This window comes from Thalia democratica, chromosome 1 (assembly GCF_965202585.1).
Source record: "Thalia democratica chromosome 1, ktThaDemo2.hap1.1, whole genome shotgun sequence".
NCBI lineage: Eukaryota > Metazoa > Chordata > Thaliacea > Salpida > Salpidae > Thalia > Thalia democratica.
Genome location: NC_139165.1, coordinates 49664651 through 49681580, shown reverse-complemented (window position 1 = coordinate 49681580; position 16930 = coordinate 49664651). Strand labels below are relative to the sequence as shown.

Sequence of the window (16930 nt, the reverse complement as noted above, 5' to 3'; positions counted from 1 at the left end):
TCACCTGACTTTATTTCTGCTTTTAGGGAATTACCCAGTAAAAAACTATTATAATAAAAAGCAGAAGTGTATTTTAAAGAAAAAAACTTTTGATGATATTTTTTTTATCTATAATTTGATTTTTTTTTTTTTTAATCTTTTCTTTAGGCATATCAAACTATTTTTTACTCTTAGATTAAAAATATTTTTTTTAATAAATATAAGCAATGTTATCAAATCAAGTTATAAGGCTTTATCAAAAATAAAAATTTAGATAGCTTAGTTGATTTTTAAGTTTTCGACTTTAAACCTTTTATTTGTATCAGAAAATATTATTTTATGTCATACACAAACTTTTATGCACTGTCTGTTGACTGAAACTGGGGGGTCCAAGCGAGCAGGCATTAACTTTTGTGAAAATTAAATTAAATCAAGTAGTTATACATTTAAAAAGAAGTATAAAACTTTTTTTAACATTTTATACAGGAAAAATAGTAAATTTATGAATCAGCTTTTTCATGATTTATATAGGTTTAATTTTGATCAACTAGTTTTATTTTTGCTTTTGTAGTTTTTTTAGTATTCAAAGCTCTATTAACTTTTGTTGAAAATTAATTTGCATAAACTATTCAATTCTAAGTATTGTTTTCACTGTTTTTTAATTCACTCAAACATGGTATAATGTTTAATAGAAAAAAAGTAAAGATGTTAAAAACTCAAAACTTTAAAACTTTTTTATTTACTATCTGAATACTGTTTTATTTAAAATAACCTAAGTAGGCTTCAATTCAATCTATTATAAGAACTCTAGTTTAGAAAAAAATAGATAAAATTTACTTAAGGCTTTTTACGTTATACATCTTAAGTTGCCCTAAAAGCATCTTCAGTTTTATAAAAAAATTAAACATGTATAAATAAAAAACTAGTATTAAATATTATAAGTTTTTAAACACATGTTTTAATTTTTAGAAATTTTACACCATATCAAATAAATTTAAGAAAAAAAGCTATTTATGTATGTATTAAAGGTATTTCTTTGTGTTTTAATCAGGTCTTAGTTCTAAAGTAAAAATTTGAATACTTTCGAGTAATATTAAACTTTTAAAATGCAAAAAATTGCCGTACTTAAACTTATCTAATTTTTGAATATTTATTCAACTAATAAGTATAGTTTTACTTAATAATTTATAACACTTGTTTTGAATTCTAGTACTGTTAATTAAACTACAAAAAGTGCTAAAATTACTTCGTTCCAGGATCTACTAGTTAGCTAAATAGAACGATCGGGCCCATAGTGTATTTCTTTGTTCTTTGTTCTTAAAGAACAGTACTTACAGATTTTAATAGCTAAACGATACAGCTATAATAAATTGTGTTTTATATTTTAGTTGGGGTTTATTGGGTCTGTGCTAAACCCCATTTAAAAAGTGGGATATTTTAGCTCTTTTTAAGTAAATATCAAAAAACGCATTTAATTTATAACTATTTATTTAAATATTTTTTAGTGAACTAACTTTATTAGTGATGATTTTTTTTTAAACTTAATATTTTTGGGATATAGGCTATTTTTGTCTTTTCAATTTTGGTGACTAGTTATAAGCGTCTTCTTACTTACTCAATTTTGTTAAAGTAAATGGTAAATCAGAGGTACTGCACTTAATTTAGCTTCTATTTCTAACTATTTAGTCCTGGACAAGACGCTAAAAGGTTACCAAGTGGTGTACGACTCGATAACCGAACGGTTTCTCGTGCACCAGATTTTAGTACCAAATATTTTGAGCGCTTATTTTTTTCGTTCAATAAACAGTATATGTTCAATGCTGGCTTTTCATTGAATCTAGTCTGATATTATTTAAATAAATGTTTTATAATATTTTGTTATTCTTTTAAGTTTTGAAACTTTTATATTATGTATCACAAAGTAGTAAATAAAAGCAAACTTAAAGGAACAACAGTATTTATAATTATGTTCGATATTTAAAAAACAGACAAACACCTTTACAATAAAAGTTATATATTTATTCTGATTTGTAATTTTCTCAACTTTCTTTTATCTTTAGATTCTCCATTTACAAATATAAATACAAAGTTTTCTTAGTGCACTTTATTTTTCAAGCAAAAGTTCAATAATTCATATTTCAGAATATAAAACTTAAGCATGTCGAAATACCGTTACATTAAAATATTCTCATGTAGGGAGGGGATATTAAAACGTTTTTGAAACTGCAAGGATAATTTTCCTTTTTTTATTAATACCATACTGAGCAGAGTTGCCAGGGAATTTTTTTTTGTAATTTGTTTCGGTATTTTATCCTAACTTATTTAAGGAGATTACTTAGCTTCTTTAGATAAAAAAAGATGTTTTATTGAACAGTTACACTTATTGCAAATATATCTATGGATATTACTATTTAGATATTGACTATTTAGTGTAACTTAAAGCTTTAAATTAAAGGTCTTATTAAAAAAAGCACATACTAAGAAATTTTTATAAGTCTTTTTAAGTTTTCTTTTGAAGTCTTAGACAAATATACTAACAAAAAGTATTTATGGTATTTATAAGAATTGAGTAAAAAAAAATTAACCTAATATTATCATTAAAAACAAATTAACCAAATGTATTTAAAAAGAAAAATTAAAGTATTTTATATAGGTAGGTGTCAGAAATGCATAAAGGGACAATTTTGTATTAAGCGTCACCTTTGCGCGGCGTCACTTCTGACGGCATCAGTTTAGCACTGGTTAAACTTTTTTTTTACGATTACTGTTACCCCTTACCAGGGGCGTGTTTTGACTGGTTTCCTGTTTCCTGTGAACCCCATGAAAAAAAAGAAAAGAAAAAAGAAAAAAAAACCTTAGAATATCATTAAAAACGTTGTTTATTGACTTTGTTTTGGTAAATTGATAAACTTTGAATAATGAATGTTGAATTTATAACACTGAAAGATAAAAAAGTTTGCTTAACAAAAAATGCTCTTTTTTGCCCAGCTGAAATAAATTTTAAATAAAATTTCAATTGTGACGTCATAATAGGTAAAAGTTTTAAAGTAGAATTTTCTTTCTAAAGTAACTTTTTACTATGATGCTCTTAGTTCCCACTAAAAATTGTTAATTAGTGTAAATAACTTTTAATACAGTATTGTTTTTGAACTAGTAAGTACAATTTTATTTAAAAAATGTCCAATATAATCACTTAGATTTTAATTAACTTATTTGGCTGTATATAATAATGTTGTGTGAAGCTTTTGTACTTTAAAATTTATATTTTTTGTTTATGTGTCAACAAACTGGGTTAAAACCTTGAAAAGTTCAATTTTTAGAGTTTTCAAAATTATCTTTAGACCTGCCAATTTATTCTTTTATCATTTATTACTAGTTTAATGTTTTTTTATTTAAGTTGTTTTATTTTTGTATATGTGTTAGCCACAAATTTTGTTCTTGATTTTTTAAAATTTTCAACTCAGAGAGATTTTAAAATCATTATCAGAATTCCTGCACCATCAGGCAAACATTTAATTTTAATTTAAAGACTTTTTAATTTAGTTGTAAAAGTCTAAACACTTTTTGTTAATTACCTAGGATGATGTCGCACCAATATCAAGCTGAAATTATATTGTGTTTAATATCTTTTTGAACCATAATTTTAGGCTTAAAATCAATATTTTAAGCTTTGTATGTTTGATCTAAAATTATACTTCGTTTTAAACAAGCTATATAAATACATAGTTAGAATTAAATTCATTTGTTATAAACTAAAATACTTAGATGATTTTATTTTACAGTATAGTAATGTATATAAGTTATGTGTCATTTTCTTTGTTTTAAAATAAATAGGAGTTAAATATTTAAGTTTCATTTGTTTATAATAAATAAGTTTTATTTATGTATTTATAAAATATAAGTTTTAAGCCTATATTTATGGTAAAAAACAACATTGAATTTGATAAAAATTCAGCTTGATATTGGTGTGACATCATCCTAGGTAATTAACCATTTTTTTAGTAAAATTTAAATATTTATCGTTTAAATTACTTAAAAAAAAATTTTTATTGTAAATATACTTTTTCTGGTTCTTTTAATTTTAATTTATCTAAATTTAGTACAGTACAATAAATAAAAATATATAATTTTTTTCCATTACTACTTATTTGTTTTTTCTTATTTCTAAGCAGAAAAAAGCATTTTAAACAAACACTTTTTTGGCTAAATATTGCGTACTTAACTGGCAGTGCATACCTAAGAAATGCGTACTTAAGCGGGAAATTAAGAACTAAAAAAAAATGTGAACCCCCTTTGAAAAAAGTCTAGACACGCCCCTGCCCCTTACTTTTGGTCGGTATCTGTTTTCGTATTACTTTTTAAACTTTTATTTTTAATTTTATCGAGTTAATTAGCCTGACCTGAGTTACGAGAAAATATTTTTCGGGCAGGACATAGCAACTAATATACTTTAGCGGGCTACATAATTTTAGAAGATCATTATATGTATATTTATTTGCCTTAACTAAAAAAATGCTCAACTTACTTAGATGTAAATAGCTTATTTAAATATATTTATGCAGATTATATATTTTATTCGCGACCGGTTTCGGTGGCAAGAGATTGCGACCTTTTCAAGCAAAAAATAAAATATTTAACTGCATATAACTATGTTAGTTATTTATACTGTTATTTAAAAACTTATTCATGCGTGAAGAATATAAACAAAAACTAAAATGTTGCATACTTGAAAACTCAAGCATGTCAGAGTATAATTAGGTAAAGTTCGTACTAGTTAAAAAAAAAACGAATTGAATTAATATTAATATAATGAGTCAAAAAAAAACTGAATTCAGAGCTTTTAAAAAAAATAATATTTATACCTTGAAATTTATCTTGATAAATTTCAAGGTATAAATATTAATAAAAAAAAGTTATGAATTCAGTTTTTTTCTTTGACTCATTATATTGCCACCGAAACTCAATCCCTTGCCACCGAAACCGGCCGCGAATAAAATGTATAATTTGCATAAATCTATTCGAAGATCATTATATGAAACATTTTTTCAACTACAAACCAAATTAAAAAAAAAATAATTATATAGAAACTACTATTAAGTATAAAAAATAACAATAGCCTGGCCCATTAAAGTTTTCAATATTTTAAAGTTTTATTCAATCATATTTGTCATAATAAACGGCAACAAAAGACTTACGTGTCTGATTCGGTTCATGACTTGTCATTGGAAAAAAAAAATAATAGAAAAATAGAAAAACATTGAATAAAAGCTATTATGTATAATATAAAACAACTAGAGAATAAGATATATTTACAATATCATGATTCATGACTATGTTATTAAATTGATGCAAAACAAATTAAAAGCTTTTTCTAGTAAATTTAACATAAATTTAAGTTAATATTTAAAATAAGTAAATGGTGTGATGACCTAATCATCTTCCTCCTTACCACGTTATGAACGTTTTAATTAAACTTTTATTTTAAAGGAATCTTTAGTGAATTGAACATTAACTAGGGTTACAATTAATTAACTTTATTAGTAAATATATTTATTATACAAAATTTCAAGACTACACAATTTTTTAAAATCTGTTATATATATTTTAGTTTAATTTTAAACAAATACAGTTTTCAATTTTTTATCAACAACACAATATGTTTTGAATCTTTACCAATGTTTCTTAAAGTGTTAAAAAAAACTTAAAATTAAAGTATTAAGTAGTTTCCAATATTTTTTTTAGTATTTAAGATAAATGTTTCTAGTATTTTTACTTCAATTAGATCTACAGCTGTTTACAACTTAGAGTTGAACTAGCGTATAAACTACAATTAGTTTTGATTAACTAAAAATTTCAACCTGTGAAAAAAAAAACATATATGCAGTTCACGTCTTTAAGTTATTTAAGAAATATTTAAAAATGATAAATTTTAATCAAAAAATTAGGTTTTTTTAAATTAATGTTTTGAATTTTTATTTATTGTTTTTGACAGAGTTGATTTATAATATGAGCCTTAACTTAACCCTTTATGCTAACGTAATCATTAACTAACCTAAAAAAGTTATCTAAATAAATTTAAAACCTTTCAACTCTTACACTTAAGTTTTATTAAATTTATTTTTTTAATTTAATGTAATTTAGTAATAAGTTATTTCAACAAGCTGTATTTCTAAAAAATCAAAATAAATAATCATGAATATACTATTCACGAATTTGTATTTCTTTAATTTTAATTTATTTTTAATGTAATGTCAACATTTTATTTAAAAATAAAGTTTGAATATAGTAATAAGCTAAATTAGAACACAACATAAAAAAGAATAATAATAGGCTCAAAACTAAACCAATGGAAAAGCTAAACTAACAACAACCCCTAAAACCCGATTCATAAAATTCGATATCGCTAAATTTTACTCAACTGTAACAATAAAAGCTTTATTCAAAGCAATACAATGGAGCCGAAGTATGCGACATAGTAGGACTCTTTTTGCTAAACGAAATTGAAAAATCAAATATCCAATAACGGGGAATTTGGAAACTGTAGAGACAACGGCCTCGCGGTAATACAAACTAAATCGCAAAGAATCGCAGAAAATACAGCAAAAACCTTTTTTTAAATAAATTTAGTTTCAAAATAACGATTGATGCAGGCCTAATTCAAAGAGATATTTTAGACATAGAGCTAAATATACATCACTTTTAGAAAACCAAATTCAGATATGCTTTATGTAAGTAAAGAAAAAAACCACCCAAAGTTAATCTTTAAACAATACCTATAACAACTAACGAAATATCAAACGAAGAATCATTAACCGTACAAAACAAAATTACTTATCTCCCCTCAAATCCGCCTACCACAAGTTCAAATTAGTATACTAAATACAAGCATAACGTCTGAAAAGTCAAAACAAAAATGTTTCAATCCGACTTTTTTCTAACTGTAGCCATTAAAATAGGCAAGAAATTCTCTAATTTAGCAAACCAACATTTTGAAACAAACTACCCATACCACAAAATTTTAAACAAGAACATTTAAATTCTCCATGCACTTATAATATATTATAAACGTAACAAAGTTTTACGTGGGTAAACATTGAAATGGCAGGGATTATGAGGCAAATTGTAACGATAAAACTTAAAGATAAAGGACTGAACTGTCATATTACATATAGAAACTAATACATGCAAACAGAGACTATAATAAAAAATGGGAGATATTCTGCAGAACTAGAACTAAAGGAAAAATTAACAAAAATATGTAGCTATGTAGTTTTGAAAAATACGAAATTGAAAATATTAAAAAGAAGTCATTGCTAAACAAAAGCAAAGAAAGAGATCAACTTTACTATCACGACCAAACTATTTATCTAAAAAAACAAAAAGTTTAAAGCAATAACAAAAACAGCAAACTATAAAAAGAAAATTTTAAAATAAGAACAAGCAACACAAAACAAATCATTATTTAACTTGTGCACAATGTGTTTTTAGAACAGGCTATTTAAATTTAATCAAATTAATTTCACACGCCACGGTGTGTATTTTTGTTATTCTTTAAAAAAACTTAATTAAATATTTTAGTTCCAAGGGTATGCGTAAAGCAATATAACAGCTCTAGAATTTTTGGAGAGTATATGCTTTAACTTTTAATATGTATATAAACATATATTTATAATTAGTTAGAACGTATAATTTCAAAAAAAAAAAAAAAGAAAAGGATCAATTGTTTCATATACGCTTTTGCATATAATCCTCAGCTGTTTGATTTCTAAATGAGCTGAATGCACATTATATTAGTAAAAAAATTACTAGTGATCTATTAGATCCTATCCTAGTATTTGGATTCGGTCGCATCCTAATTTGAAATTAAGATTCGGATTTGGACATGGCCAGATATAAATTTGAGAAAAATATCTGGATTCGACCGGATCCTTTTTGAAAATCCGGTTGGTAAGTGAATAAAATTTATTCGTTTTAGTTTTTTCTGCATAAAAAGTAAAATACATGTTTGGCTACAATAATTAAAGGTCAGTCCAGTCTGATCTGAATATAAGTAGTTTAAAATATATTACACTAGTGCTTTAAGTTACAATTTTACATGTAGTCTTGTAACTTTTCTTAAATAAAATAGAAAAAAATATATAGTGTATTGAACGACAATAAAAAGCGATAAAAATCCTAAGACTTGATGCACAAAAAAACATTTTAGTTATTGAGTCGCACACCAATTTTATACCTTTTAACGTATTTTTTAGGGCATTTAAAAGATAAAAGAAGTACTGATTAAAAAATTTTTGCATTTTGTCTTTTTAGTTTTTGTCTATTAGTCTAACTTTAAAAGTTTAACCTTGTTAACATTAGTTCAAGTTTCTGACTCTATTCGTTCCTTTAAATATTAAAAAAAAAATTACTTAAATGAACTTATTTATTTTTAACTGTAAAACTGCATAAGTCTTTTTTTACTTTTTTAAGATTAATTTATATTCTAATAAAGATTTACATTCTAAAATCTAAATGTTGTTTTGATAACAACTTTTTCTTAGTTATAAGCTCTAATTTTTAAAGATTGTTTAACTATTAGCTTAAAACTCTTTATATACAATGTTTTACGCTTTATTGTTCACTTATAAACTAAGTCGAACTTTTATTTTTTAAGCTAAATAATGTACGAGAATAAAGCTCGTTGTCAGTTGCAATGATAATGGTTGTATCTTTTTTTTCTTTGATACAATTTTTAAATTTTAAACTTCCTTATACGGGGATTTATACTAAAACAATTTTATTTGGTAGCTTGAAAATTGACAATAATAACTTAGCTCAATTAGCATTTTTTGCAATTAAAAAAGAAAAGTCTGAATTTTAGATCCAATTATTTTCCTTATGTTTAAAGCTATCTAAGATTTTTTATATTATAGAGAACGCTCCTTTACCTTTAATTAAAAAAAGTTCCATTGGATTGGATTTTGAATTTTTGAGTGGGACCCCTTGGAAAAAAATGTATTTTTTTTGGAATTTTTACTTTAACGGATGTTATAGCCAAAAAATATAATCTTTTTAAATATTTATTTAATATTCTTACTTTGCTTTGTTCTCAAGGGTCATTGTTTTTTCTTTTTCATAATTTCTAATGTTTTAAAAATATATACAAATATGCCTGATTGTAAATTTCAAAAATCTTCAAATTTCTAATGGTCACTGTAGCATAAGTTTTTTTTATACTTAGTTCAATATACTTAATTTTGACTATTTTAAATTGTCCTTTTTTTTCAATATTTAAAAAAGCTTAAATTTTTTAAAATAGTCAAAATTAAGTTAAAAAAAAAATTTTCATTCTAAGTGACTGTTAGAAAATTAAAGAATTTTGAAATCAGGCATATTTGTATATATTATTAAAGTTAAAAAAAAAAAACAATCTTTGAGAACGCAGCAAAGAAAGAATACTAAAATAACTAAAAAAATAAATAAATTAAATCTTTTGGCTAAAACATTCATTTGAGTAAAAATTCCAAAAAAAAAAAAAATTTTTCTAACGGGCCTCACTCAAAAATCAAACCCCAATCCAATTTTTTTTTAATTATAGGCAAAAGAGCGCAGGGTTGCCACTTGGTCAGGAAAAGTCAGGAAATCAGGAAAAGTCAGGAAAAATTTAAAAAAATGACAAAAGTCAAGAAAAGTCAGGAAAAAATGGGGGGTTTTAAAAAAAGTCAGGAAAAGTCAGGAAATTTGATAATATTTAAAAAAAAGTCAGATTTTGTCAGTTTAAATTTACAAAATTCCTTGTTTTCCAAAGCCTTCAAATGGTAAAAATTAATTAAAAGTCCTTTAAAGTCAGAAAAAAAATTCCAAAATTTTCCTATAAATTTAAAAAATATTTAATTTTATTTCCAATGCCTTCACCTAGTATAAATTAGTAAAATATCCTTTATAAAACTGCTAAAATTTTCTATTAACATATTGAACAAGTACCCTATTTGAACAAGCAGATTTTGTAAGCTTTTTAGTATTGATGATCTGTAGCAAGGACACTTCCATAGTGAAACTGATATAAACACAAAAGTTTTTCTAGCATAATTTTAGAATCAAAGTGTTTTTTGTTTAAATAATTGGGTTGTTTATAACTAAGCAGTTAGTTTAGTATTTTATATAACAAGTTAATGTGTATATTTTACCTTTTTATAATTTTTTCAAAGTTGTTTAAATTTATAAATTAAGGTATAAGAGAGGTATATGCCAAGATTAATTTTACTTATTGTTTGTATTTTTTGTAGAGTAACTTAAGTTTTTGAAGTAAATAAGAGTATATTTATTTGTTACAAATTTTATACTAAATGATAAGAGGAAATATTTTATACAACAGATATATAGTTTACTTTTTCATGTCTTTTATCTACAGTTACTTAAGTATATTCTTTTTTAATTGATTTTTAATTTAAGGATTTTATATTAAATAGTTTGGGTATTATTTTATTAAACTAAGTGAACAATTTATATAAGTAAAACTGGTTTAGAAAAGTCAGGAAAATTTTTGTAAAAAGTCAGGAAAAAGTCAGAAAATTTTTCTCAGCTTGATCAATGGCAACCATGAGAGCATTCTTCATAAAAAAATCTTAGTTAGCTCAAAGGATAAGGAAGATAGGTGGATCTAAACTTTAGACATTCTTTGAAAATTGCAAAAAATGGTAATCGAGCCAAGTTAACGCTCATTGAAAATTGTGCTAATCTATTTAATCATACATCATATTTGCTGAAAAAGCAAAAATAAAAAACTATTTTTTATGTTAATTTTAAACACAAAAACTTTTTTTTAATGTTTGGGTAAGGTAGGTTAGGGATAGGGGTATAAAAAAAAACCTTTTAAAAAATATTCTTACTCAGCAAATATGCAAATGATTTGCTACATAATGAAAATGATTTGCACAATTCTCAAGCTACCCATTCTATGAAATTTTTATGAAACTATCTTTGCCAAGTTTATCTAATAAACCATTAATTAATCTTTAATTTAATGAAAAATTGGTAATTGAACCAAGAACAAAGCACCTTTATAAACTCTAAAAGCAACAACATATATTGTACTATACATGAAAAAACAAGTTTTAATATATTTATATGTTCACCACTGATTTTTAATCTTGTAACTTCATCTATGAGAGTTTTTAAAGCCACCTATAGGACCCCTACACCGTCATGCCACATCTTTACAAAAATAACATGACAAGTACTTGCTTGTGAGTTTATTTTTTACTTATTAACACTTTATAAAGTTTTGATAAAATAAGTTTTTATGGGCATAAGGGAAGGAGGGTAAGGGTATTTTTACAAAAAATAATATTAGTTATCTCACACATGAAAGCTACAAGTATAGACTTTAAGTCAGTTTTTACAGACTACAAAAAAAATAATTAAATTTTGATGCATTTTTGTAAAAATTTTCTTGATACATAACGGATTACATTTACATTTTTTTCACTTTCAGATTACTTGTAATTTTTAAAATTTATTAGAAATCTATCTTATCCTTAATTTAAGCTATTGATCTCAAATTTTTATGAAAGGTTTCTTGCACAATAAAAAATAACCAAATTGCAACAATAAAAAAAAATTGACCAAAAGAAGAAAAAATCAAAATATATTTGTTTAATTATATGTTTGCCAACCCCTGCTTTAGGATATAGAATTAGGAAACATTGATTTTATAGTTTAAACATTTTTTAATGTTTAGATTTTAAAAGTATTTAAAAATGAAATTTTTAGATTGATAAAAACAACAGAAAAAAACAAGTGATTTTATTTTAATGAAATTTTATTTTTAAAAGTTAAAATAATTCTTGCACTGAACCAATTTAAATAATAGTTATTGACTTACTGTAAAAATTTTAAGAATATTTTTTGTAAAATGAAAAAAAGTTGTATTTTTAGATTTTTAGTGAAATATTTTTGTATTTTCAATTTGCTTCTATAAAGAACCTATTAAGTTCACCAGCGTTGATCGCTTATATCTCAAAAGTTACTTTGAATTTTGTTATTTGATTAAAATTTTCATATAGCTGAGATAAAACAATTCAAAATAACATCATTTTGTAAAAGTCAAGGTGGACCCACTATGGCCTTAAATCAAGTAGGTGTAAAGATTGAGCAGATATAGAAAACAAGACATGGACAGCATTTCTTTTGCTCTAAATTTTAACAAAGTGCTTACTTAGACTTTCTTAAATTGCAGATGTTGTAAGTTAAACATTATATTTGTAATGTTTTTCTTTTACACATTAATATAAGTTGTAAAATGGTGCTTTTTTAATTTTTGATTAAATTAATCTCACTATTTTATCTGTTTCTTTTTAGGGTTGCCAAACACTCAGGATAATTCAGAATGTTTTGAAGTTTTTGAATTTCAGTACTACTCTGAAAAGCTCAGGATATCTTAAATTTTATTTTTAAACTCAGGCTGACTCATGATAGTTTTGTTTTTTTAATGAAAAACTCAGGAGAGTTTTAGGTTTTTTGATTAGTCACAGGACAGATTATTTTCGAAATTTGAATGAGATTTAGTTTCAATATTTTGTTTTTTTATAATCTTTTTGTTAAAGAAGATAAATTTTATAAACTTGGAAAAGTTAAAAAATACTTTTTTTTTTAATATTTGAAAAGAAAAAAATCAGGATGAAACAATGAGTGGCAACCCTGTTTTTTAAAAATAGAGCTAGTATCATTGAAATGATATTTAGTGAAATACAATTTTATCTATAAGTTAATACTTCAAGGAAGCTAATTAATTAAGACTTGAGTATAACAAATTTATACTACTCAAGTACTTTAAAAAAAAAGTAATTTTCCATAAAACTGTATAGTTTTGTTTTAATTATAAAAAAGCAAGTATTAATATATATCTAAAGAATTAAGGGGATTTTTTGTAAAAAAATAACATAGACTGATGTTTTAACATTTTAAATTATTATTTTTTAGGATGTTTTCAAACTAAACTGCCACAATTTTACAGAATGACGAATTTAAATTTATATGGTGTTGTATTACTAACAGCATTGTTTACTTCTTACTTAGATTATACAAGAAATGCTGCTGAAGTAACCAATTCAACTGAAAAAACTCTCAAAAAAAGCTATGATGTTCCTGTAATCAAATTTTTAATATGTAACTCCTGAGGTTACAGAAAAGCTTTCCAGCAGTATGCTAATGTCATCCAAAAGCGCTACTCGGAAGTGAAAGTGGAAGGAGCTAACTACCCTCCTCCTTTTTTAAAAAGCAGCATTGCTTCAGCTATCACCATATTTAAATTTGCTATGATTTTGTTTCTTGCTACTAACAGCAACCCTTTTTCTATGTTGGGAATGGAAACACCTTCATTTTATATATGGGCATCAGAGAACAAGATATATGCTTGTCTAATGCTGTTTTTTGTTGGTGGGGCAATTGAATCAAATTTAGTTTCAACAGGAGCTTTTGAAATTATGATAAATGATCAAACTATTTGGTCAAAAATTCAATCTGGAAGATTGCCAGGAATAGACGAACTTATCAAAATAATTGACCAAAATTTTAAAACTAGTATAGACTTGATGGATCAAATATAAATTAGTTTCATTTCACAAATAATCTCATCATGTTGAAGTTTTAATTAATTTAACTATTTTTTTTCTGGATTTCATTACAAGTTTTCCAACTAATAAAATAAAACAAATTTATAACTTTTATAAACTTTAAAATATAATTATATAACTTATTTTTTCCACAAATGGCTAAAATCATTTTTATTTTATGCATAAAATTTCTTTAATTTTTATAACTATGCTGCTAACCGCTAAAGTGCAGTATCATATATCTTTAACTACTAAAAAGTAATGTATTTTACGAAATCTGAATTAGATTATTTAACTGAATTATCAAACGCATATGACAGTTTACTCTTAAAGCCACTAGCTGGAGTATTCTTGAATTTTTGTTAAGGATGATAACAAACTTGTTTGGTATTCAGAAATTTAAGTAATGTTTAATGAGAAGATTTACATATGTTTGATAAATTTTTATTTTTTTACATTGTTATTACATTATTTTAACTAATAAACTAAATTTGTATTTAGATATTCGAAGTGATAAAGGACAATTTTTTTATTCAAAGTTTTGAGTTACTAAATGTTGAAAAGAGATTATAAGTTGATTTTTCTTAACAATTGAAAATAAAAAATCAAAACAAAAAAGTTTATTTATATAATTAATTTGTGTTTAACATTAAGATAAGATTTATATTAAAAATTAAATTTTATTAAAAAAAATTAGGCTACTACCCAAAACTTGAAGCAACCATGCTGTATTTTAGCAAGATGAGTGATTTAATATAAATTTAGCTGTATAAGTATTAGTAGTATAAACTTTTTTTAATTTAAATAGGATTAAATCAAACTGTAAAAAACAGACTTACAGTTACATTATAGACTTATTAAGTTATTAAATTGATAAAAACAACTTTAAAATTTTTACAAATGGAAAGTTTTTAAGATATACTATATATATATAATCGATATATATATAATCTATATATATATACTATACTATTTATTTAATTATATAAAAACTATAATTTATACAGCTGTTTCACACATGAACTGTAAAATCTCATGTGATCCTCAGTAAGTTACAGTTTATTATAATAGTAAACAGAAATTTAGTTTTAAAATTTTTATAATAATCGTGACGTAGTAATGGTACAGTTTATTGTACGATTAGCTGAATTTGAAATTATACGCTGTGATTGCTAATTTATGCTTTGTTAGGAAAGTTTAGAAAGGTTATTTTGGAAAAATGTTTTACAAAATTTTAAAATCTAAATTTCTGTTTACTATTATAATAAACTGTAACTTACTGAGGATCACATGAAATTTTACATTTCATGTGTGAAACAGCTGTATAAATTATAGTTTTTATATAATTATATAAATATTTACCTCCAATTTAATTTGTCGAGCACTATCGACCAGAACTTTTTATAAAACATTTAATTTTTATATACTATATATATAATCTTTACATCCCAGTAAATTGAGTCAAGACAAATAACTATATAAGATATACTAAGAAAGAAACTTTTCTAATGTTTGCTTGCCTTTTAATAGCTCCTGATTAAAAAAAAAGAGTTATTCACATGCAAAATATTCGCATAAAAGTTGAAGTAAAGTTTAAAAGAGTCCAAAGAAACATACAAAAGAGACTTTGGTATTAATAAGACATTAAAAGTTTTTAAAAATATTAGTTCTTGAGTAGTAGTTCAAAAAAGTATATATGTATTGATTGTTATTTATTAATTAACAAAAAAGAAAGTTTTAGTATTATGTTGCATATAATGATTTTTTCTAAATACTTTGTGAAATATATAATCCAAAAAAGTATTAACTAAGATTAAACTTGTACTTAAAAAATTTGAATTGAAATTTTAAAACTACAGCCAATGTGTAAAATGGGCAATAATAATTTTTTTCTTAATTTAGTGTTTTTGAGACTAAGTTGTTTTCATATCTCTAATATTAACGTAGTTTCATGTGTACGAAATATCAAGGTGGTATATCTTTATAAAATAATTTTATTAAGATCCTTCTCAACTCTTTACAATAATTTTATACACACATTATTTTTATCCGTTGAAAATGATAAAAATATTAAGGAAACTAGTGACATTAAGTTACTTTAGATCTATCTTAATATTTTAACTATTCATGTTTGTCAGCGTACCATACATTAAAAAAACTCTTATATTACAAACATCTGTCTAATACTTTTAAAACAAGAACACAGTAAAAACTATTTTTTTGTTTAGAGTAGGGTCGGATTACGTACTGCAATAAAATCTCTGACCCAAGACGCATTAATAAGTTTCAGCTTAGCAAAATAATTAAAATTAGGTTTCGTTATATAAAATACTTTGAAATGTGCTCTAATTTTACTTTTCACTACATAGCAGTGCTTATTAAATGATTATTTTAGTAGAATTTTAATTACTGTTTTTTAAAAATCTTTATACAATTTTACAAAACTACGTTCTAATTGAACTAAATCTGATAAAGATCTATCGTTTCATTTACAATAGGATTTTTTTTTACTGATCAGGTTGATTAAGTTGTTGTAGTACAAATAAGAGCGTTGGATATACAAGTAAACTAAATAGCTGGACAATAAATTATGATCTCTATTTTGTACAAAACAGAGTGGCTCGAGACCTTATCATGTTTTAACAAAGAAAAAAACTACAGTTAAAACGCATTCATTAATTTTTAAACTAATTAAAAAAAATCTTTAAATTTGACTAGTTAGATTATTTCACATTACATAAGTTGTTCTATAAACCTATTATCCAAAATTTTCTTCAACTAAAATGTTATATGTTATCATTTTCATACTTATAACGTTTTTTCACTCTAAAATGATTACAAATAAATCATTTTGACATTTTAAACATTTTTTTGTAATCTAATTTGTCGATCTTGCAACGTTCAACTCAGAGAGGTTTCAAAGCCATCATTAAGACCCCTACGCAATCAGGTAACACATTTTTAACAATAACGAAAGTTTATATTTATGTAAACTACAAGTGTGTGCTATAACTTATATCAAACTCGTTGGTTGTAATGGTTACATTACTATACAGACATTTGAAAAAAAAAAGTTTTACTTTATAAACTTATGTTATTATCTGTCTCTTCATTTATATTATAAACTAAAACTCTGGACAATTTTGCTAGGACTATCTAGATTCTAGACTCTAGAGCAAATGCTAATTAACGCTGTTCAGAGCCTACAAAATTAGTAATTAATCAATTTAAAAGTTAAGCTTATTTAGTTAACTTAAAATGTTACAAAAAACACTCGTTGCTGAAATATTTTTTACAACTTAGTTTTATTTACCTTAGTTTAAAAAGTGTTAGTAAACAATTTCAAATTTTAGACCTAA

The 16930-nt window shown here is 24.1% G+C and overlaps 1 long non-coding RNA gene across 1 annotated transcript; it reads left to right on the top strand.

Moving 5' to 3' along the window:
- Nucleotides 1-10752: 10752 nt before the first annotated feature.
- Nucleotides 10753-14169, top strand: LOC145833245 (uncharacterized). The gene is made up of 3 exons (XR_014369754.1): nucleotides 10753-11204; nucleotides 12064-12201; nucleotides 13036-14169. It is a non-coding gene; the product is annotated as an uncharacterized LOC145833245 (long non-coding RNA).
- Nucleotides 14170-16930: the final 2761 nt, after the last annotated feature.